General features: G+C 43.0%; 1 protein-coding gene across 1 annotated transcript in view; it reads left to right on the top strand.

Annotated features, from left to right (window-relative positions):
* The first annotated feature begins 20,554 nt into the window (after positions 1 to 20,554).
* LOC124595363 overlaps positions 20,555 to 23,728 on the top strand; it is a 186,018-nt gene continuing 182,844 nt past the window's right edge. The window contains exon 1 of the mRNA XM_047134082.1: positions 20,555 to 20,761. The gene's annotated coding sequence lies outside the window, so the exon portion shown is untranslated. The remainder of the gene's footprint in view (positions 20,762 to 23,728) is intronic.

Raw genomic sequence — 23,728 nt, 5'->3', positions numbered from 1 at the left:
TTTCATAATTTTGCATGGACGTTACTGAAAGTCACTTTTTACGAAACAAAGTTTCAGTTAGCCAGTCATTTATTTAACCAGTAACTTCATTTAACCTTACCTTCAAAATTTAGTATTTCAGAATAAGTAACTGCAAACTCAGTGCTTTCTGATTCATTGATTTTCTGTTGAACTGTTGTGCTGTGGAATAAAAATATTACGCGGTATCCTTTTCCCCCGTGTGGTTCATGAGCGACTGCACTATTTTCACCCTTTTCAAAATATCATCAGTATTTACTTTAGTTTTAGAATAGATTCTTCCTCCAGAGGGGTCTCATTACCGTTTCCCCCACCGACAGGTATTATTTTCCTTCAGTAACGATAGCCTTGCTGACTGTAAAATTAAATTAGGCATACGCGATCACGATCAATTATATAGCAGACCAGTAGCCCGATTGGGAAGAGGGAGGTTACATGTTCACGAAGAATATTTGTGTATAGCGGTAGGTTAGACAAAACTATTAATAGAACAGTAGCGTATGTAATGGGAATAAAATTGTTTTATGTAAAATATAAATGCTATAGAAACAGATAAGCAGGTAGATCGTAAGTTGGTAATAAGTGAGAATGAATGAGTATATGTGGACAAAATTTGAAGTGAAACTCTAAAGCTGGAGCTTCATTGTAATAGTTGTTGTAGGAGGCAATGTAGTGTGTGAAAGATCTGAATGTGAGGAGGTTTTACCATTCTAATACCGGATGGCCAGTGTAGCCAGTTCACAAGCACGAACGAGATTGAGAGTGAGGATACAGATGCCGTTGACCTGGGAAGATTGTCGATCCAAGTGCTTCACCATCCACGTTTGTCCAATAGCTTGGGCAACTGTACCGAAATTTGTGTCTCTATGGTTACAAGAAATACTACTGGTATGTCACACGACGGTAAGTCCCAAGCTCTGTTCACATCGGCAGACCTACTACTGTGAAGAAGCTGGTAGGTCGCTATTTGCCCCAGAAAGCAAATATACACCTTTCCTGAGTAATGCCATCACACTTTCTTTCACTCAAGAAGCTAGCAACTAACTGTCCCAGGAAACACATCACGAGTGCAATCGAGTTTTTGCAGAAGACAGGTCACAGTGGCTATAGAGTTCCAAATCCGATAGCAATAATTTCCTCTTGCTAAGATCAAGGACCATTCGGTAGCGCCCAGAGCATAGAGCTACAGTCAGGCAGTGCTAATAAGTGGTACGCAATGCGGCATTTCAGGTCTCACTCTCCGGATACCTGACGCCATTACCGGAACCACAAGTCGTAGCGTACCAAAACTGATTTTTCTTTTAAATTGTCTCTGTCTTCCTCATGACTTTTAGGAAGATAAACCTAACGGAATAATAGATTATTTGGTATACAATCAATATGATGTCAGTAATTTCAATTCGTTTACTGAACATTTGTTAACAGTTTTTTACTAATCACTTCTCTTCTTTCGGACGCCTCCATGGCAAGATGTTTTATGGAGATGCTCCACCTTTGAGTGATAAAAATGTAAACTTGTATCAAAATGCTTTCAGTACAGGGTCGGAGTGGGGTATTATTTAGTAGGAGAGAAAACTACCTCTACTAAGACTCCTACTACGAAAACCTTACACCACGAATACGATGCCTTATGGATGCGACACGATCAGAAGAAATTATTTTATCTACACACATCAAAAAAAGTTTTGTATCACCTCGGTTCCGAGAGTTCCGGAACCTATACAGACAACTGGAATAGAGATCAACATAAACATCATTTCCGCCTTTTTTATTGCTCATGAAAACCACATATTGCATGTTTTACCACCATACAGCGATACCTTCAGAGGTGGTGGTCCAGATTGCCGTACACACCGGTACCTCTAATACCTAGTAGCACGTCCTCTTGCATTATGCATGCCTCTATTCTTCGTGGCATACTATCCAGAAGTTCATCAAGGCACTGTTGGTCCATATTGTTCCATTCCTCAACGGCGAATCGGAGTAGATCCCTCAGAGTGGTTGGTGGGTCACGTCGTCCATAAACAGTCCTTTTCAATCTGTCCCAGACATGTTCGATAGGGTTCGTGTCTGTAGAACTAGTCAAATGGTTCAAATGGTTCTGAGCACTATGCGACTCAACTTCTGAGGTCATTAGTCGCCTAGAACTGAGAACTAATTAAACCTAACTAACCTAAGGACATCACACACATCCATGCCCGAGGCAGGATTCGAACCTGCGACCGTAGTGGTCGCTCGGCTCCAGACTGTAGCGCCCAGAACCGCACGGCCACTCCGGCCGGCGTAGAACTAGTCGAGCGAGGTCGTCATCCTGAAGGAAGTCATTCACAAGATGTGCACGATGGGGGCGCGAATTGTCGTCCATGAAGACGAATGCCTCGCCAATATGCTGCCGATATGGTTGCATATATACCCCCGCCCCCCATAAACCATGGACCTTGCTGTTGATGGGGATGCTTGAGTGCCTCAGCGATAGAGATAGCCGTACCGTAGGTGCAACCACAACGGAGGGGTATCTATTGAGAGGCCAGACAAACGTGTGGTTCCTGAAGAGGGGCAGCAGCCTTTTCAGTAGTTGCAGGGGCAACAGTCTGGATGATTGACTGATCTGGTCTTGTAACACCAACCTTGCTGTGCTGGTACTGCGAACGGCTGAAAGCAAGGGGATACTACAGCCGTAATATTTCCCGAGGGCATGCAGCTTTACTGTATGGTTAAATGATGATGGCATCCTCTTGGGTAAAATATTCCGGAGGTAAAATAGTCGCTCATTCGGATCTCCGGGCGGGGACTACTCAAGAGGACGTCGGTATCAGGAGAAAGAAAACTGGCGTTCTACGGATCGGAGCGTGAAATGTCAGATCCCTTAATCGGGCAGGTAGGTTAGAAAATTTAAAAAGAGAAATGGATAGGTTAAAGTTAGATATAGTGGGAATTAGTGAAGTTCGGTGGCAGGAGGAACAAGACTTTTGGTCAGGTGAATACAGGGTTATAAATACAAAATCAAATAGGGGTAATGCAGGAGTAGGTTTAATAATGAATAAAAAATAGGAGTGCGGGTAAGCTACTACAAACAGCATAGTGAACGCATTATTGTGGCCAAGACAGACACGAATCCCACGCCTACTACAGTAGTACAATGTAGGATGAAATAAAAGGAATTATTCAGATAGTGAAGGCAGACGAAAATTTAATAATCATGGGTGACTGGAATTCGGTAGTAGGAAAAGGGAGAGAAGGAAGCGTAGTAGATGAATATAGATTGGGGGGGGGGGGGGGGGGAGGAATGAAAGAGGAAGCCGCCTGGTAGAATTTTGCACAGAGCACAACTCAATCATAGCTAACACTTGGTTCAAGAATCATTAAAGAAGGTTGTATACATGGAATAAGCCTGGAGATACTGACAGGTTTCAGATAGATTATATAATGGTAAGACAGAGAGTTAGAAACCAGGTTTTAAATTGTAAGACGTTTCCAGGGGCAGATGTGGACTCTTACCACAATCTGTTGGTTATGAACTGTAGATTAAAACTGAAGAAAGTGCAAAAAGTTGGGAATTTAAGGAGATGGGACCTGGATATCGGGTAATGCTGAGGGAATTAGATTAGGAAATGAGACACTTAAAGTAGTAAAGGAGTTTTGCTATTTGGGGAGCAAAGTAACTGATGATGGTCGAAGTAGAGAGGATATAAAATGTAGACCGGCAATGGCAAGGAAAGCGTTTCTGAAGAAGAGAAATTTGTTAACATCGAGTAAAGATTTAATGTCAGGAAGTCGTTTCTGAAAATATGTGTATGGAGTGTAGCCATGTATGGAAGTGAAACATGGACGATAACTAGTTTGGACAAGAAGAGAATAGAAGCTTTAGAAATGTGGTGGTACAGAAGAATGCTGAAGATTAGATGGGTAGATCACATAAGTAACGAGGAGGTCTTGAATAGGATTGGGGAGAAGAGAAGTTTGTGGCACAACTTGACTAGAAGAAGGGATCGGTTGGTAGGACATGTTCTGAGGCATCAAGGGATCACCAATTTAGTATTGGAGGGCAGCGTGGAGGGTAAAAATCGTAGAGGGAGACCAAGAGATGAATACACTAAGCAGATTCAGAAGGATGTAGGTTGCAGTAGTTGCTGAGAGATGAAGAAGCTTGCACAGGATTGGGTAGCATGGAGAGCTGCACAACAACAACATGGGTGCATTACCGCTGCCTTCCATAACCACTAGCGGCGTACGTCGGACACACTTAACGGCAAAAATAGGCAATGTCATAGTGTCCTTTGCACTAGATAAAGGGACATTGAATAACAATAAATTTGTTAAGTAAAGGTAGAAAGGATATAGACATAACAACTTTACCGGTGTAAAACTGCCGTATCTTGAGCGTACTTGGGAGCAGATCAAAGTGAATGAAATTGCAGGTTTGTGTATTCATTACGTTCAATGACATCACTATAGAATGTACCTTTTTGGTTTCAAAAAACTGATTGTCAATTGTTTAATGGAGATGGACGTTTTCAGACTATTCAAAGTACAAATTCATGGAGATGATGGTTGTGTGGTATTTCACGGCGGATTTGGTGAGGGTAACGTAACACAACTAGTGAGTAGAAGGGCTGGGAGGAAGTGGGTGTGACATTCTTTTGAACGACTATCTGCCACAAATTTGCTTGCATTAAGTAGCACCGATACAATAAGCAGACCCAGCTCCCACTAAAGTAAATCGGCCTAGTCTTTCAGCAGCGCCCAACAGGTTCCACTACCAACAGGAAATGTTTCTCAAAGACTTATAAAAACATATCCAAGTTGAATGGCAGCGTCGTCGACACCGATACCGACCAAGACGTTGACAGGGCGGTGCGGCGAGCGGCGTGCTGCGGCAAGGCGAGCCAACTCGCCGACATCCCGCAGACGGCAGCGGCGGGGGGCGCCCGGCAGCAGAGGCGCCGCAGCAGGTCCTAACGAGGCGGCGCGGCAACTCGAGTCGCCGCAACTCGTGACCACTCAGTGCCGGCACAGTTATAATGGTTGAACCTTGCAACATAATTCAGTTTCAGTCTATCATTGCTGTCGGTTTTACAGAATGCACTAGTTCCAATTCTGTTTATGTACCTGTTGGACACATAGATCATTAGAGCGATAATATTAGTCTGACTGGTGAGCCATACGATTTTCAGCAATATTTACTAGCACACTGTTAGCCGCCTACAGCTGACGACGTACTGTGTTGTGTCCCACATTTTGCGAAGATTTTGTGGGACATACCAACATTACTGTGTTCAGCTTCGGAACGCTAGTGTAAAAGGTTACTCGAAACCAGATGAGGGCAAAATCTGACCTATTCGCAGGTTTATTATCATATATTTACATAAACAAACGAATTTACCTTAATTGCTTTGTGTCCTGATAGAAATGACATGTCAGATAGTTTCACCCCTAAAACGTAGGTGCAGAAACATCAAGAAAAATTTAGAAATGTTTTTCGTGTTGATTATATCAAACCTCGTGCTGTTGTAGCGATAAGTTCTGTATTTTCGTACGATTTGTACTGCGGAAAACATATTTCATCCTATAGCATCAGTAGTACTCAACATTTGTAGTTTATGCAATTTTAAATATAGTATCCTCGTTCAAAGAATTGTTCATTCCGGATTTCTATGTACAGAAACACAAGCGACTGTCAATTTATGAGAATTTTCGGAAATTATGGCTGTAGCGTATAACGTATTTCGTAGCAAGTCTACTTCTGTGATTTACTGTTGTACTCACTATAACTAACATACAGGATAATAATTACCTTTCTGCCTCAACAGGAGTGCATTTTATCTCCTTTTATCGTAAATTAACGGTATTTTGGAGCTTTTAGTGACTATCATCTAAAAAAAAATCAGAAAATTAGCGACTTTTAACTCAAGTTTTTCTAACAGCTTCAGATTTTAACGGTAATTAGCAGCACTTTTAGCTTAAGTGATTTAGGAATGAAAAGAGAATTAGCGGGCTTATTTCAATATTTGCGATTGTAGTCTTTCTCGGCGTATTCCACTGATGAATTCTTCTCAGCTTATCAGCCGAGTGGTGGCGTCGTCTTGTCGCAACGTTTCGATGAGTTTCGTTCCCATCATCTTCTGGCGAATATTTCAGTATTATTGTTCTGTGAGACATTGCACCAGCCAAAATGCAGCTCCACTGTGGATGCTGTGGATGAGTCGGTTGACGTCCATGAACAGCTAGAATTCGCGCTGACTACTGTTAAACCGTTACAAGCCGCTGCGAATGGATGTGCTCGAAGAGCGCCCGACGCTAATGTATCGGATATACCAAAGATACCTCACGTACTGTGGATAAGGTCTCACCTACAGGAAGTGGGGATGTACACTAAGCGATCAATAGTACCCGGACACCTGGCTGAAAATGAATTACAAGTTCGTGGGACCCTCCATCGGTAACGCTGGAATTCAATATGGTGTTGGGCCACCCTTAGCCTTGATCACAGCTTCCACTCTCGCAGGAATACGTTCAAGCAGGTGCTGGAAGGTTTCTTTGGGAATGGCAGCCCATTCTTTACAGTCCTGCACTGAGGAGGGGTATCGATGAGGATCAGTGAGGCCTGAGACGAAGTCGGCGTTTCAAAACATCTGAAAGGTGTTCTGTAGAATTCAGATGAGGGCATTGTGGAGGCCAGTCCATTAAAGGCATGTTGTTGTTGTGTAACATCTGGTCCACAGGCCGTGCATTACGAACAGGTACTCGATCGTGCTGAAAGATGCAATCGCCATCCCCGAATTGATCTTCAACAGTGGGAAGCAAGAAGGTGCTTAAAACGTCAGTGCAGTGATAGTGCCACGCAAAACAAGAGGTGCAAGTCCCCTCCATGAAAAACACGACCACACCATAACACCGCTGCCTCAGAATTTTACTGTTAGCACTACACAGTCTGGCAGATGACGTTCACCGGGAATTCGCGATACCCACGCCCTGCCATCGGATCGCCACATTGTGTACCGTGATTCGTTACTCCACACAACGTTTTTACACTGTTCAGTCATGCAGTGCTTAGAGCAAGCGAGGCGTCCTTTGGCATTTACCGGCATGATGTGTGGCTTATGAGCAGCCACTCGACCATGAAATCTAACTATTCTCACCTCCCGCCTAACTGTCACAGTACTTGCTGTCGATCCTGATGCAGTTTGGAATTCCTGTGTGATGGTCTCGACAGATGTCTAGCTATTACACATTACGATCCTCTTCAAAGGCAGGCGCTCTCAATCAGTCAACAGACGAGGTCGACCTGTTCGCTTTTGTGCTGTACGTGTCCCTTCATGTTTCCACTTCACTATCACATCGGAAACGGTGGACCTAAGGATGTTTAGTAGTGTGGAAATCTCGCGTACAGACGTATGACACAAGTCACACCCATCACCTGATCACATTCGATGTCCGTGAGTTCCACGGAGTGCCCCATTCCGCTCTCTCTCGTTGTCTAATGGCTACTGAGGTCGCTGATATGGAGTACCTGGTAGCAGGTGCAGCACTGTGCACTTAATACGAAAAACATATGGTGTTGGTGGTGTCCGGACACTCTTCATCACATAGTGTACCACCACTCCTCCACTTGACTGTGAGTGGCGTGTGAAGGGAAACGGGGAACACGAAGAACTCAGCGCTGTATGCCCAGCCTCATAACCAGAAAGTTCGAAGGTCTGTCTTCCACTGAAAGTGAAAATGGGCCAGTGAGATTCACTTCACATTTTGAGAAACCTGTTTTGTACTGTGTCAGGAGTAGGCAAACGCAATAGGACCAGAAACTATGAAAATTCTATGACATTCTGGGATGCTAGGCGCTACACTTGCACCAAAGAGTTGAGAACTCAACAGCCCTCCTAAGAGAGTCTGGCATGCACTGCGCATCAGCGGCTGCTACCCATGTACTTGACTGTGTGTGGGGAGTGCACACAAGATAAAGCGACTCCCCATACAGTACAGAGAACGAAAATTGTAGGAGGCGAGGAACTGTTAGTGTAACATCCAAAGGAACGCCCCACAGACGAGAGTATTAATATCCTAGTGGTTAACTGCCGAAGTATTCACAACGAAAAGCCAGAGGTAGGTTGGTGGTTGGTTGGTTGCTTGGGAAGGAGACCAGACAGCGTGGTCATCGGTCTCATCGGAGTAGGGAAGGATGGGGAAGGAAGTCGGCCGTGCCCTTTCAGAGGAACGATCCCGGCATTTGCCTGGAGTGATTTAGGGAAATCACGGAAAAGCTAAATCAGGATGGCCGGACGCGGGATTGAACTGTCGTCCTCCCGAATGCGAGTCCAATGTCTAATCACTGCGCCACCTCGCTCGGTCCAGAGGTAGGAAATTTGTATCTCAGCTAATATGAATTTCCTGTCTTCAGCGACTACTATACTGCCTATTCTTCCGATATACACTTATATTTTCCCCAAACATCTCTGAGATCAATTTAGGATTTTAATTAGCTTTCTGTATCTAGAGTTCTGTGATCCTGATTACTTTAGACTACTCCTACCTCTGGCTCTTCGTGGCGAATTACTGAATCTATTGAAATCTAGATGACAGAAAACATGACCAACGGAGAAGCAGTATACCAGCTCAGGACGGCGCGGAATCCGGATGTAGAATTACTAAAGAAGCAACAGAAAAAGTTCCCCTCTCTGGTAACGAACCTCAGACAACCTTGGGCGTTATGGACGGGATCTTATGCAGCCCCAGGCGGCAACTAACTGTAGCTCTCAAGGACAAGAGAGAGGACAACATCAACAACCCGCAACCTCAGACACCACACAACCTGGGAGCAGACACAGTACAGAACTGCAGACGGCGGCCACCACAGCGAGAGACTGCTGCGGTGTGCGCGGACAGAGTATGCAATTCCCACAGCAGCTTGATTCGGCGGGAAGCGCACCTTGTAGGGGCGCGCCCAAGCCAAAAGGCCAGGGGCATGACAGCGGCACGGCAGAATGCCGGAGCGGTCGCCATCGGCATAAGAAACGTCTGCAGCTTGTCGATAGTACTGGGAACGTGCCTAGCGGGCGCAGACCTCGTGGGGAACGCCTTGGCACGGCCGCCACCGAGGAAAACAGCGGAAATGGGCAAGGATGAAAGACGGAACGCCTAGAGGTAAACAGCACCACCAGGAACGGCCGCAGCGGTCGCGGACGGGGTAGGGAACACCAGACACCGTCCAGGCATACTTATGGTTCACGTCCGCTTGTAGACCAGCCGCAGGTGAACACTTGATGAAGACGCCGAGTTAAGACATCGGAATATTGTGTTGGCAAGACGCAGACTGCCGGGATTACACCCGCTTCCACAAGAGGACACCGAATCACAATGAATATCCAAGAAATTAAGTAAGTTCGTGGCCTGCAGAAGATAAATTGATGATAATCACAGAAAAAATCAGTGTTACAGATTCTTACACACAATTCAACAAAAACTGACATTGTGGTTACATGGAATGGGCATATGATTAGTGAGACTGAACAATTCAAACTCCTTGAGGTACGACAGATAATAAGGTGTCCTGGAAAGCCCATGTTCAGGAACTTCTTCAAAAATCATATACTTCTTCATTTACCATTAGAACATTTTCTGAAATAAGTGGCAGCTCAAGCAAGGTATTATTTTTTGGGGTAACTCTTCTGATTCAAAAAGGATATTTTTATCTCAGAAAAAGGGCGGTTCGACCAATATCTGGTGTAAGTTCGGGAACCTCTCTCGATTCCTGTTCTGTAGTATGAAAATTCTGACATTGGCCTCTGAACGCATATTTTCTTTGTTGTATGTTTGTTAACAATTTCAGATTATTCCCAAGAGTCAAGCGCTTTCACTCAGTTAACACTAAGCAGAAATCCAATCTGCATTTGGAAGAGAACTCATTGACTCTTGAGCAGAAAGGTGTGCAGTATGCTGTTGCATCCATTTTCAGTAAGCTGCACCAGGAATTCAAAAATACTTAGCGATAATCCACGTACTTACATTTTTATATTGTAGACTTTCCTCCTGAATCACTTCCTTTTCTGTCAAGGAACTCCAGGAAAAATACAAAAAAATTAAGCTAAATGTTGTGTTAAGTCGTTGATTTTATTTATTTAAACTTGTGTCTTGTCGTCTCCATAGGATTCATAATTATCATACGTTTCATGTCATCTATTACTACTCTTTTGTTATAATTTGACGGCCGTTGTGGCCGAGCGGTTCTAGGCGCTACAGTCTGGAACCGCGCGACCACTACGGTCGCAGGTTCGAATCCTGCCTCGGGTATGGATGTGTGTGATGTCCTTAGGTTGGTTAGGTTTAAGAAGTTCTAAGTTCTAGGGGACTGATGACCTCAGCAGTTAAGTCCTATAGTGCTCAGAGTGATTTTTTTGTTATAATTTCATGCACTGACTCGCTCCATGACCGTGGAGACTTGCTCCTAAATTTGATCATAAGGAACATGATATATAAAATGAAAACAGAAAAGGTTTACTTCCCGGTAGATGCATAGCGTATCCATAATTAACCTCTTCACTGCGCATTCTGTCTGAGCAGCCACCTGCCAAATGCGCGAAATTTTGAAGTGACGTATATGTATACGACAGTGGCAATTTACCGTTATTACTAAGAAAAGATTAAGACGCAAAATGCAACATTATACCATTAAATTGTGTCTTTCTTTAATGTTTATAGATATTTTCAAAACGGTGCCGGCCTGAGTCACCGAGCGGTTCTAGGCGCTACAGTCCGGAGCCGCGCCACCGCAACGGTCGCAGGTTCTAATCCTACCTCAGGCATGGATGTGTGTGATGTCCGTAGGTTAGTTAGGTTTAAATAGTTCTAAGTTCTAGGGGACTGATGACTTCAGAAGTTAAGTCCCATAGTGCTCAGAGCCATTTGAACCATCTTTTCAAAACAGTGCTTTATTAGAATGAAAAAGTACTTAAGTTACTACATTAGTAAAACTTCAATGAGTGGTAGCTTTCGAAACAAAAATTCATAGGTAAAGATGCATTACTTCTGTACAAACGTATCTAGAGTCACTTCATTAACATTTTGAGTACTAGGAATGTGAACAACAGAGAAGTTAACCTCTTGTAAATACAAAGCCCATCGTTTCAAACGATCACGGTTTAGTTTGGATGCAATTAAAAACTGGAGTACTCGAAGAACCGAAATTTAAAAAATGCCCAAATAACTGTCAATGCTTCCAACTCGGTTAATGAATAATTTCTTTCAGATTTAGACGAGACACGACTGCCAAAAGCTATACTTGTAGTATCTTGCCCACTCGTCTAATACAGGATGCCTAGGAAGCTGTTTTATCAGATCGCTAGACAACAATTAAATTATATCATATCAATGGAGTTTACTACAGTAAGTTAAATTGGCAATACTTAACTTCGCGTATTCACGAAAGAGTGTCGCAAGCAAATGGTGACATGTAAATAATCAATGTCTTTTGGTACATACAATTTCAATGCAAACAAAACATAAGTTCATACGTCACTGCTGTTGCGTTGTATGTCTGTTCGTCTTCAACTGCGGCCGCGGCTACGCGGCGCGGTGCTTATATCCTCTCGTATAGATGCCTCCCCCGTTTTAGTGTCGTCCTATTCAGCGTGCTATTGGCTGACGTCGTCTCGCAGCCTCCTCTGCTCTTCCGTTCTTCATCGTCGTGCTGGCACTTGTAGTTATACCGGAACAATACTTTTCAGTTCAGTTACACCATTCTCTTCAAATTCTTGGAATAGGTGACGCCAAGTACAATTTTTGATGAGTCCGTTGATAAGCAAAAGCTTCATGATAAGTCAGGACGAGCAAGTATTGGAGCATTAAGAAGTGCATCTTTCAAATTCTGAATCCCAGGGAGGTATGGTGTTTTCTCCAGTAAAAGAGCATAATTAGGAGCCGCCAGAATTTTCATATTTATAAAACGGCGACAAAAATTTGCTAAACTAAGGAAAGTTTCTCACAATACGGTTATGTTTTGACCAAGGCTTTTAAGCTATAAGAATATAATCAACATAGAATGTTATGTGTCTTTTCAAGTAGTCAGGAAAAATAGTGTTCAAACGACGAATAAAGGCAGCTGACGATATATTGAGGCCAAAAGGTAATTTGCGAAACTAGCAGCGCTCACCAAAACGTAAGATATCAGTATTTTTTCTACAATTTGGGTGTAACTGTACTTGCCACAAACATACAATGAGGTCTACAGAAATTAAAATTTGCACACCATAGAAATTTTGCAAGAATTCTTCTAAAGTTTGTGATCTGCCTGTTTCTGTTGAAATGATAGTGTTAATCTGCCTATAATCTAATACAAATCTAATCGAGCTATCTTTGTTCTCCACAATATGTAAGGGGACTGTTATATAAACTGACCACAGATTCTATGATTTCCTGTTCAAGCATAGACTGAGTTTCTGTCTTCCTCTTTTCTCCGTTGCAAGCTGGAATGATGTATGGTTTAATGTAAAACTTATTCTGCTCGTTGACCTGGAATTTATATTGAAAACCCTTAATTGTTCATGTACGACGTGTATAGATAATGGAATGTGTGCGCAAAAGTCAAGAAGATCCTTTCTTTCAGATTCTGAACATTGCTCTACTCTGTCCACCTTTTCCTGAATGAGCCTATGTACATCGGTTTCCAGGTTCACTTCCTCGTGAAATGTATGTGCACGACTTGCGTCATTATGAAAGTACTCGGATGGAATTTTCGATTCCTTACCTATTAAAAAAACATAAACAGTTTATTTCATCATCTTGTTTCAAGATCCAGTCTTGAAATGTTTATGATACTGACTTACCTTCCACTTCCATTCCTACTTCGGCGTCATTGAAATTCAAAACAGCTTCATATTTGTTTAGAAAATCTACTCCATGTATTACTTCAGCGGACAAAGGAGGAACAATCAAGAAATTCATCGAAAATTTATAGCCTTAACACAAAAAGCCTAAATTGGTTTGATGCATCACGTGAACACTTGTTCCGGAAATCGCTCCTTATATTTCTATCTTACGTAAAAGTAGAGTCGGACAGTCTGTTGTTGTCATTAATTTGTGAAATATAATGTCACTGACCGCAGGAATAGGGCTACCAGAGTCAAGGACAGCGGAAAGTGTAGTGTCGCCTACGGAAATGTTTATTATTGGATGTACTACAGAGTTTCGTTTTTCATCAGTTTCTTCCAGTAACATGTCTCTAACGTCTTCAAAACACACGAAGTTCAAAGTTTAGGCAGCGACGTGTTTTGTGTGATCTACGGAATTGCTTGCTGACGGAGTTGCGAGTCATTCCCTTGTATTTATTCCCCGTCATTGATTATCTCGTGGATTTGGTGATCTAATTTCACCTATTTCTATCCGTCGCCGATTGTGATTTATGACATTAATTACTGTGATTGTGTTGACTATGTTGGTTGCTTTTTGGATAACTGTAGTCATAACTGTAGTTGTGCTCCGGCCGGTGTGGCCGAGCGGTTCTAGGCTCTTCAGTCTGGTACCGCGCGACCGCTACGGTCTCAGGTTCGAGTACTGCTTCGGGCATGGATGTGTGTGATGTCCTTAGGTTAGTTAGGTTTAAGTAGTTCTAAGTTCTAGGGGACTGATGACCTCAGATGTTAAGTCCCACAGTGCTCAGAGCCATTTGAACTGTAGTTGTGCCATGCATTTTGCGGATTCGATCTGCCCGAAGTGTACTCAAAATTTGTGTGATTACCAACTGAGTGAGGGTACTGTCTCCGACTATTTCGGTTGTTATCATGTGCATGGTTATGGCTGTTCTTATTACCGTAGTTTCTGTGATGACTGGTATTGCGTACATAGAGATCCGGAAATTACTTCTATCACAGAGTTCATTATTCAACAGCAAGAATTATTCGTCATACGGACGATGTCAGTTATCACGTTTGTAATAGTTTCTGTGTTTGTGTTTGTTGTACGGCTTCTCATAATTTTGGTTTTCACACGGTACACAAGCGTCAAGCTTATCATACTTCCTGTTGTGATTCTTATTGTGCCTTTTCGTTAAGACGTTATCATTGTCCAATTCCAATTCCTGGAGCAATATATGAAATACTTCTAAGTCATATTTATATCTGCCGGCCAAAATCGCATGTCTCAAATGTGTACGTAACTGTTAAACAAATGCGAATTAGCTCTGACGGACTCTACGGTTTTGATAAGTACTGATGTATACGTACCGTGTCTTCAAAGTATTTTGCTGGGCACGAGAAGTCAGAAACTTCCGTAACGTTATAATGTTATGCTTTACTCGATCTTGTGTGGCCCGCTGCCAGTGGGCTGACAAAAATGCTCGATAGAAATCAATTACACTTTGGCAATCTCTCACTATTGAGAGCATTCTTGCCGCATGTTAATTTTTCAAGTAACCGCAGAGAAATTGTAATTTGTGTTCAAGTGGCCAATTTGGTGGTAAAGAAAATAGAAACTGACCAATCCGAGCTTTGGTGTGAATTTTGTTGATATAATTCCTGAAAACTTAGAATTTACTTACTGTCAGAAAGTGTTTTTAATCGAAATTACCATCTCTGTGGGAACCAGATTGTTCTCTAATGCACCACATCGGCGATTCATTGTCGTATCTGGATGTGTGATACTGTTCTCGTGAGAAATCGCCTAAATGACATACGTTTGTATGCCATCGAAGTTTTATGAAGATGTACACGGTGAAATACATCATTTTCATGGTCGCGGTTAATCTTATTTGAAGACGTTCGTCCGTTTTTTCATTAATAGTGTTCCTGTAACGTTAATTGTCCCGATTAACTTTCTCTTGGTTTTCTATAAAATTTATTAGTGACTGATATTCTGCTGTGTGTGAAAACTGTACTGGCATTGTGTCATTTGCCATGTTCCATTTGCGTTCTCAGGTCATCAACTTTTTCTTTAATTGTGCTTAACTGTTCTTTTCGTTCTTCAGAATTTAGTGTCAAAGTTTCCACTTGTTCGCTAATTTCTTTTACCGTTGTATTAAGATGTTTGTTCTTCTCTTTTATCTGTGTAACTATCGCACTCGGAATTAGTATTGAATTTAGCTAATAATACGCTGATTTGTTTTCAAGTTTTCGTGTTCTGTTTCAAGATCACGTAATCTAGTGGCAAAACTGCTGATTGTTGATTGAACACCATTTTTAATTTCTTCCCTAGGTGATTTACTGTTTTCTTCCTGTGATTTCCTATTCTCGTCCTGTGATTTTATTATTTCTCCCCTAGGCGATTTTCTATTTTCCTCTTCCGTTTCCTTAGCCATCTGGTGAATTAGTTCTAGAAAATTTGTAGGATGGGCGCAGTATGGTTCTATATAATTGTTCACTGAAGGTAATGTGTGTTGTGTTCGTTCGAAAGACATTAACAAAAACCTGATGCTGGCGTGTCTGTTACCAATTGTTGTTAGCTTCCGCACAGCTGTGGAAACTTTTGTAAGCTTTCTCTAGACTGTGGCGACTTATCACCAACCGACGTCTCTTCAGAATTTCCGTGTTCACTACCCATCGTTTGTTCTGTTTCATTATTGATCGCTAAACTGCTTAAATAAATAAATGTCGTGTGACGAGGGCCTCCCGTCGGGTAGACCGCTCGCCTGGTGCAAGTCTTTCGACTTGACGCCACTTCGGCGACTTGCGCGCCGATGGGAATGAAATGATGATGATTAGGACAACACAACACCCAGTCCCTGAGCTGAGAAAATCTCCGAGCCAGCCGGGAATCGAACCCGGGTGCTTAGGATTGACAGTCTGTCGCGCTGACCACTCAGCTACCGGGGACGGACGCTAAACTGATTAATAATTGGGGATTTCCTGCAATCTCACGTAAGCTACTGGTATTTGCTAACTGCTCAAGGTGGTTTATCTCATCCTGTGCCGACTCTTTATTTTGCAACACCCACTGTTGTCTTTTGCTACGACAGACTTTAATGTTGCTTTCTGTTGCACTAAACATGATGAAACACTATTTCTTGGAAAAACAAAATTGCTACGGCGACCAGACCACCAAAAAATAAAAACTTAACTATTGTGCATGCAGATACTCAATAATGAAAGAAATCCACACAGAACCTGCACTATTATGCCAGCTGTTTATGCAATAAAGTAATCAGTAACCGTCGCACGATACAAAATTACAGTAACTGAAAACAAAATTTTAAGCTAATTGCCTGAAAAAAGTAGAATATTAGTAAAATTAGTGACGCGACGTTTTTGCTTTCGAGAAATCGACCAGTATCTGACTACGTATTATCAAAAGAACTATCCTGGAAGATAGGTCGACAATTTATTACTTTATTATTTTTCTCCTGTTTTTAATTTAATTATTTCTTTGGCTGTTTGAGTAATTTTCCCTTACTAAGTAGCTCCCTACATTTTGTTGCTCTTTGATGTTTAGACCAACTTTACAGAACCTAATTTGAACTGAACTGTCACTGATCTGAATGTAGCTTGACTCTGCATTAAATGCGTAACGGAATTAAAACAATTATCTGGTCCTAAATAAAATTTCCACTTACCTCGCGTCTTCACAACATTGTTGCAGATTTGTCGAAAGCACAACAGCAGACAGCAAGCTGTCGGCGGCTAAGTTAGATTCCTGTTTCAAAATACATAGTCAGACTGTTGCTTGTGGTAATGCGTAATGATGAACAGTGGGGTGAGGAGAGCAACTGTTCCAACAAAATGATATGCCGAGATAACGATTTTAGAATGAAATATATATCCAAAAATACTGAATAATACTTTGAATTATCTTTAGACACAACACTCGTCTCAACAGTACCACGCTTAACATTGTGAACAATGATTCTGAAAAAGATACGTAGTTAACAGAGAATTTCTATAAAAAGAACGACAAAGATTATGTAGTTGCTATCAAATACATGACTCAGGGAGGTAGTGTGACCTTTCTCTCAGCTCTGAGCAAGTTAAATAGCTGAAAATAGTTACTGATGTCTGCGCAATGCTGCAGTCTTACCTAGAAACTTCTTCTCTCCAAAAATAACGACAGTATTCAAAATCCCTTTCATTTTCAATGTACTCGTCGTAAATATCCTTGCTATCCTTTCTTCATCCAACACATACAAGTCCGCGCAACACTCCTAAGTACACTACTGGCCATTAAAATTTCTACACCAAGAAGAAATGCAGATGATAAACGGGTATTCACTGGACAAATATATTGTACCAGAACTGACATGTGATTACATTTTCACGCAATTTGGGTGCATAGGTCCTGAGAAATCAGTACCCAGAACAACCACCTCTAGCCGTACTAACGGCCTTGATACGCCTGGGTATTGAGTCAAACAGAGCTTGGATGACGTGTACAGGTACAGCTGTCCATGCAGCTTCAACACGTTACCACAGTTCATCAAGAGTAGTGACTGGAGTATTGTGACGAGCCAGTTGCTCGGCCACCATTGACCAAACGTTTTCAGTTGGTGAGAGATCTGGAGAATGTGTTGGTCAGGGCAGCAGTCGAACATTTTCTGTATCCAGAAAGGCCTGTACAGGACCTGCAACATGCGGTCGTGCATTATCCTGCTGAAATGTAGGGTTTCGCGGGGATCAGATGATGGGTAGAGCCACGGGTCGTAATACATCTGAAATATAACGTCCACTATTCAAAGTGCCGTCAATGCGAACGAGACGTGCAACCAATGGCACCCCATACCATCACGACGGGAGATACGCCAGTATGGCGATGACGAATACACGCTTCCAATGTGCGTTCACCGCGATGTCGTCAAATACGGATGCGACCACCATGATGCTGTAAACAGAACCTGGATTCATCCGAAAAAATGACGTTTTGCCATTCGCGCACCGAGGTTCGTCGCAGAGTACACCATCGCAGGCGCTCCTGTCTGTGATTCAGCGTCAACGGTAACCGCAGCCATGGTCTCCGAGCTGATAGTCGATAGTTCGTGCAGATGGTTGTTTTCTTGCAAACGTCCCCATCTGTTGACTCAGGGATCGAGACGTGACTGCACGATTCGTTACAGCCATGTGGATAAGATGCCTGTCATCTTGACTGCTAGTGGTACGAGGCCGTTGGGATCCAGCACGGCGTTCCGTATAACTCTCCTGAACCCACAGATTCCATATTTTGGTAACAGTCATTGGATCTCAACCAACGCGAGCAGCAAAGTCGCGATACGATAAACCGCAATCGCGATAGGCTACAATTCGGCCTTTATCAAAGTCGGAAACGTGGTGGTACGCATTTTTCCTTCTTTCGCGAGGCATCACAACAACATTACACCAGGCAACGCCGGTCAACTGCTGTTTGTGTATGAGAAATCGGTTGGAAACTTTTCTCATGTCAGCACGTTGTAGGTGTCGCCACCGGAGCCAACCTTGTGTGAATGCTCTGAAAAGCTAATCATTTGAATATCACAGCATTGTCTTCCTGTCGGTTAAATTTCGCGTCTGTAGCACATCTTCATGGTGTAGCAATTTTTATGGCCATTAGTGTTTCTTCGTCATCTACCACACTGCAACTGAGAATGTACCAGACTGCCCAGAGGCAAAGCCTGTGTCACGGCAAAACCAAGGGTTGTTTATCAATATCGTAACTTGCTCCCTCTCTCTCTCTCTCTCTCTCTCTCTCTCTCTCTCTCTCTGTCTCTCTCTCTGCCTCTCTCTCTCTCTCTGACTTGCGCATCGATGCCGTACAAAAACCAAAATTACATGACCACTTTACACAGTTCCTAAAATAAAAAGGCTAGAAAAGTTAGTAATACTCGTTCTGCGCCGTAGCCTCTTTCCACAGTTGCTCTGTTGATTCAAAACTTCCCTTTTCTCGAGGTTGGGAAGGGAGACAGGAGAGCAGCGAGAGTGACGCGCGTTCTGTAGCGACTCCTTCGAGGAAAAGAGAAACTCTCGCCGTAGCAGGGGTGTTCCGGACTGGAGGAGCAGCTTTCAACCTCCCAGCCTCCTGCCTTCCCCCAGGTGCCGTCACGGATTTGCTCACTCAACGAACGGGCGTCGCACTGCGGTCTTCTTGCGGTCAGTTACCACCTCGTTGCATCACTACGCTTACTGTGTGCTACGTGGCCACAGCGACACCTGATGGTACTCACTCTCGCCGTGGTCAACGGTCTTGACGTTTCCCCTCATCGGTGTATTTCCTACAAAATAATGACATTGTAATTCTGTCAGAGACAGCAAAGGTCTTGAAAGAGCAGTTGAACGGAATGGATAGTGTCTTGAAAGGAGGATATAAGATGAACATCAACAAAAGCAAAACGAGGATAATGGAATGTAGTCGAATTAAGTAGGGTGATGCTGAGGGAATTAGATTAGGAAATGAGACACTTAAAGTAGTAAAGTAGTTTTGCTATTTGGGAAGCAAAATAAGTGATGATGGTCGAAGTAGAGAAGATATAAAATGTAGACTGGCAATGGAAAGGAAAGCGTTTCTGAAGAAGAGAAATTTGTTAACATTGAGCATAGATTTATGTGTCAGGAAGTCGTTTCTGAAAGTATTTGTATGGAGTGTAACCATGTATGGAAGTGAAACATGGACGATATCTAGTTTGGACAAGAAGAGAATAGAAGCTTTAGAAATGTGGTGCTACAGAAGAATGCTGAAGATTAGATGGGTAGATCATATAACTAATGAGGAGGTATTGGTTCAAATGGTTCAAATGGCTCTGAGTACTATGGGACTTAACATCTGAGGTCATCAGTTCCCTTGAATGTACGACTACTTAAACCTAACTAACCTAAGGACATCACACACATCCATGCCCGAGGCAGGATTCGAACCTGCGACCGCAGCGGTCGCGCGCTTCCAGACTGAAGCGCCTAGGACCGCTCGGCCACACCGGCCGGCGAGGAGGTATTCAATAGGATTGGGGAGAAGAGAAGTTTGTGGCACAACTTGACTAGAAGAAGGGATCGGTTTGTAGGACATGTTCTGAGGCATCAAGGGATCACCAATTTAGTATTGGAGGGCAGCGTGGAGGGTAACAATTGTAGAGGGACACCAAGAGATGAATAGACTAAGTAGATTCAGAAGGATGTAGGTTGCAGTAGGTACTGGGAGATGAAGAAGCTTGCACATGATAGAGTAGCATGGAGAGCTGCATCAAACCAGTCTCAGGACTGAAGACTACAACAACAACAACAATTTTCATCATCAGTCATTGTGGTCAACAGTTTTGTTTTTACTATGAGTTCAGCTATGTACAGTATGTCAGTTCGTAATTCAGTACTAAATGCAATTATTGTGTGGGTATAATAGATCAGCATTTGTAGATCTCTCCCACAAGTCGTATCTGGCTCTCACCCTAAAAACATGTGGCGGACGTACTCATCAAACGAAAGAATACTTCTCTTTGAGTCTGTGTGTGGGCAGCTGGTCACGCTCAAAGCAAAAAGGAACACGGCTGCGAGTCGGACTGGAGACGTCGCGCATCCTGTGGTTTAATCTTCCTGCGGAAAGACATCCGTCACGCCTGTCGCTGTACTGAGGCTGCGCTGCCCGTGACCCGCACTGCGAGCGTGTCCATCTCACCATCGACAGCCGACAATGCCTCTGGCGGAAGCAGCCGCGTTGATGCTGACTATAATGGTGGCGAACGACATCGCGTTGCTCGACTGTGTCTGCGGCCACCTCGCCCAACACTACGATAACCTTTCCCACGACGGCGATGAACTGAACAGCATTATCAGAGGCGGTGAAAAACTGATATGGATGGCCTACTGTTCTGATGTGGGTAAGTACTCTTTCGCACAGTATGGGTTGACACTAAGCAGTCCCCCGTGCAGTTTTGAATCACTGAGCGGTGGATTGCCTGACATATGCCGTATCTCATTTTCAAACTTGTGGGTCAATGAATTTTGTCGAGCTGTTGCCAGAGAGGCGATGTCATGAAGTACGATTTAGAAAGGCTGTGTAATTGCCATCTTCGTTCAGCCCAATGCGTTATCCAGGAGTCTGAGTATAGGTGGAGGTGATAGGCTGCCAAATACGACGAGTAGTTTCTACATTACCAAATCATCTTACTGGAGATCTTGCGAGGTACATTCTCATAATAGCACCTTTCAGGTACCTCCTATAACTAGATTTTTTGCATAATTACAGAGATTCAGACATTACATACACATCATTTCAAAATGAATATAGCGATTACAAGAGGCTATAACTATTTAATACATAGCAAGGCAAGGCTTGAGAAACCCTAGAAGATGCGACTTGGGGCGGGACCCGCTACATGGGGAGCACCCTGCCTACACCGAGTCGTACAGCCCGGGGATTTCGTGGAGAAGGGGGCACCAAACTTGCCTGACTGTAATTACAGTTATTAATGACCAAAATTCTTTTTTTCCATAGGAAATGTGAGGGAATGGCCTAGGTCATTGGCCGTAATTGTAACATTTTTCCAGTCCAGAAAACTCAAATTTTGCAGAATAAATAGCTGGTAGAGGCTCTCCCGAGAGTGGCCACCAAGTGATATGAAACTACGCAGTGGGCTATGGACCACGCCACGTGACTCAGACGGTCATCAGACATGATCCTGTTGCAATCTCCGCTTTGTCTAGCAGCGTAAGTTCTTTTCCACTCACAACTGAATTACGTTTATTAATAACAGATGTATCTTACTATGAAGCTCACAGTGCTTAATTGAAACAAACATACTGTGAGGGCATCTTGATTTCACAGTCGACAGCGTTTAATACAAAAAGGAACTTACCATAGTGCAAGGAGATTTAAATGCTGAAGTAGGGAAGTAGGAGCTACTTAGTAAACTACTTCGCTTCATGGTTTGGGCAAAAGGAATGATCGTGGAGATCGACTGATTCAGTTCTGTCAGGAAAATAGTTTGTTGTAATCAATACCTGCTTCGAACACTATCCACGAAGGCTTTACACCTGGAACTCACCAGATGGAATGTACCGTAATCTGATAGATTATTCCTTGACCAGCTTAAGGTGGATATCCTCAGTTAAAAACATTAAGACTCTCTCTGGTGCCGACTGGGCACCGACCGTTAGCTTCTATTCGTGCACTGAGACTAAAACTGTCAAAATGTGAAGGTGCACCTCCAAAAGCAAGAAGGTTAGAGAAAAAGTCTGAAATTGAAATTTGTGGGAATCTAAGAAACACTTTCGATCAGTCAGTTAGATCCCGTGACATACGCAGAGAAATGGAATTTTCTGAAGGAGACATTAGTTAAAACAGCTAGGAAGCAGTCAATGACAACAAAAAAGTGAAGAATAAAAATAACTGACTTACTCATGATCATTTGGCAAGATGAAGGGATTACAGGGAACTCAGCAATACCTCAAGTTATCGCTCTAATACAGAGGAGCCGCTGAAGAGGCAAAACTAAATTCGACAATGAAAGATGTGAGAGAATTGAGAAACTCCGTGACTGCAATAAGACCATGTGCCTGTTCAATGAAATTAAGAAACCAACAAGATCCTTCGAGCCACGAGCTGGAAGAGCTGCGTAACGCACCAGCAGAAACGGGCGTTACTGGTCATCTTACTACATTTATCAGAAATTTTTACTCTAATAGTGGACAGTAATCATACTATGCGAAACTATTTCAAGTCCTTTTGGATCATGTAAAGAAGTTAGATAGGAGAGCATTCTGTCAATGGTTTTATTTAACATCTGTAGTAAATACGTTATAAGAAAAAGTCATCGCTGGCTGACATGTTGAGATCTGATTTGGAGGATGAAGAGTCAGTAATTTAAGATTTGTTGAGAACACCACACTTTGCGCAGAATCACATGTAGAAATGAAGGAACTACGAGGAACTACTGGGCAAAGTTAAGAGAGAAAGCGAGAAACTTGGAATGTCAATTAATAAGAAAAACACAAAGATCATGATAATAGACAGCCACTACCAGCTACTTATCTAGTATCAGAATATGAAGAAGTTGAACACTTTGTCTACCTGTGCTCAGTGGTTCAGAAAGAGGGTGGCTCTACACAGGAAATATGACATAGGACTGTTCTGGTTAGGGATGCTGCGTCGAATATGACACTGTTTCAGAAATATCGAGCCCTGACCACACTAAATTCAAAGTGATGAAATTTATGTTTTTTTCAGTTCTCCTTTACACATAAACACTAGCTACTAAATCCGTTTTAACGATATCTGAACACTAGGAGCAACGAAACAGTGAAAGTATTGATCGACATCTCATCTGAAGACTCAGACTCGCCACAAAAGTATGTCATTACAGGGCAGTTTCTCCAAGTATTGCCTCGGACATTTAGCACTGCCACTGACGCTGCTGATGCTGCTAGAAGATGCTGAGCCTTAATGAAGGTGCTAGACGTAGAGAACTAGAAGAAACAACTGAACATAGCTACAGACTAGAGCAGAGTGAAAACGACTGTGGAGGAGGTAGGGTTGATATAGACTCAAGCTCCATCCACTAACTTGGTGGGAATAAGTAGGAATGCTTGTACAGGGGGGGGGGGGGGGGGAGGACACTAATCACTAAGTTTGGACACACGATGGGTGGTGACTCACAGAACGCATACCAACCAGTTGTTCCTCTTCCAGGAACTCTTTTTTCAGCATTAGCTAGTTCTGGGGATGGACATCGTTCACAAGGTCCACGTTCCAGGAATGTCTTTGGGAGTGTTCACCAGTCCTCCCTGGAAAATTGGTTCTCAGCTACATTACCGCCAAGGTCAGTGTCCTGGTGTTTGCCATACAA

This window comes from Schistocerca americana, chromosome 2 (assembly GCF_021461395.2).
Source record: "Schistocerca americana isolate TAMUIC-IGC-003095 chromosome 2, iqSchAmer2.1, whole genome shotgun sequence".
Lineage (NCBI taxonomy): Eukaryota > Metazoa > Arthropoda > Insecta > Orthoptera > Acrididae > Schistocerca > Schistocerca americana.
This window is presented reverse-complemented; position numbering and strand designations above follow the sequence as displayed.